Raw genomic sequence first — 1,880 nt, 5'->3', positions numbered from 1 at the left:
TTTGGACAGTCCCACGCTCATTTCCATCTCTTTATGTTCATTTTTTCGCATCATCGCGATAACCCTCAGCCAGTGCTGCTTCCCTTCAGAAAATTTCTTCTGCTTCTTGAGCCCTGTGCCTCATGTCGGGGATTAAGGGCCCCCCCCAGGGCCGCGTGAAGAGGAAGGGCCACAGGAATCCATGGAGACTTGGCGTCTGGGTCTGGGTTTGGGGCTGGGGCTGGGGCTGGGTCTGGGTCGGGTCTGGGTCGGGTCCGGGTCCGGGTCCGGGTCCGGGTCCGGGTCCGGGTCCGGGTCCGGGTCTGCTCGTGCTACTGGGAGCTTGAGCAAATTATTCACCCGCTTGGGCTTTGATTTCTCATGGTTAAGGTGGGGTTAGCCTGGCCCTTGGAGTCACCTTGGCTTTGTCATTCTGCGCGTCTGTTCTCCAGCCCCAGTAGTGATAGGGACAAATGATGTTTTGTAGAATCGCTCATCTGCTGTAAGAACTTTTTCAGTAGGGCCAGTTTCGGGTGAGTATTAGCATGTTTTGCTAACTGGAACCGGTTTCTCTATAATTTCATTTCTTTAGAGTTCCTTTATTTCAGTGACTTGAAACCGGCCGAAGTACTTTCCTGATTCTAATTTGGATGTAAAAGACTAGAAGTCAGCAGTAAACTTGAATTTAAAACATTACGTTTTTGAGAGTCACTCTGGCCTTTTCTTAAGTGATAGAAATATATCGTACTCTTGGCTCGGTTGGCTGGAAATAAATCTGCGACCCACTGAACAAGTTAACTAATACGGAAAACTATTTTGAACGTCGGTGGTAGAAAACTAAATGTTCTTAGCAAATGATGGCTTCCCGAGGCAGCAGTACGGAATAATGACAGAGCATTTTGTAGGGTTGTGGTGCACCCCGTGGTCACCAGCTCCTCTTCCGAGTTAGTATTCAAGGGAAAATAACATTGGATGGGAAGCCGAGAGGCCCGGTTCCGTCTCCGGTTCTGCCTCTCCCTCTGTGATCTTGAGCAAACCTCCCCATCTCTAAATCTTAGACTTTTTGAAGCCCTAACTTACATCTCCCAATTTATATACATACACACTTTTGATTTTTATGGTCATCGGGGGCAGTCACGAAATACTTTTTACTTCGCTCTTGAGCTCTTCCCCGTCACGCAGCTGGCCGGTGGCAGAACCCCGCTCGACCGCAGGTGTGTCGCGGACCCCCGCTGTGCCTTCTCCTTCCCGCCTAGCCCCTGCCTGCCAACGGTCACGTCCTTTAATCTTAGAAAAGCGTTTTCCTGTCGGCGTGATGAGAATAAGCTGCGCTCTCGCCTCTCACAGAAAGTACCAACAGCCTCCCCGACGTGACGAAGTGCCCAAGCAACGGCCTGTGCAGCAGACTCCCCGCGGACTGCGTGGACTGCAGGACAAACTCCTCCTGTGTCTACGGGAAGCCTGTGACTTTTGACTGCACAGTCAAACCTTCTGTTACCTGCGTCGTAAGTACTGCAACTTACTTATTCTAAACAAACCCACCGCGAGCCTCGAGTTATAAGTAGAGTTTAGACTTGACCATGGGGAAATTCTGGAAGAACGTACTTTGTATTTTATAGGTCGTGTTTTAAGAATAAAGTCAAGTTTATCAGAAGACCGAAGCTTCTATTTCCAAGTGAGGGTTCATTGCCAGGGTTCAGATGGCAGTTTTTTGACATAGGATAAATCGCAGCGATCGTCAGACTTTTTACAGAAAGTCAGAACTAGAAAAAGCTCAGGCGTACCGACCGTTGCCCGTTAGAGGTGACCCCGTTCTAGTCGTCATAGCGACATCTTACTGTGATGTCTGAGAGCTGGGAAGAGCCTAGAAGGTTTCCGTAGGTGCTCTGGGCAGACCTGCC

This window comes from Pteropus vampyrus, unplaced genomic scaffold (assembly GCF_000151845.1).
Source record: "Pteropus vampyrus isolate Shadow unplaced genomic scaffold, Pvam_2.0 Scaffold564, whole genome shotgun sequence".
Taxonomy (NCBI): Eukaryota; Metazoa; Chordata; class Mammalia; order Chiroptera; family Pteropodidae; genus Pteropus; species Pteropus vampyrus.
The sequence above is the reverse complement of the archived record's forward strand: the minus strand, read 5'-3'. Positions refer to the sequence as shown.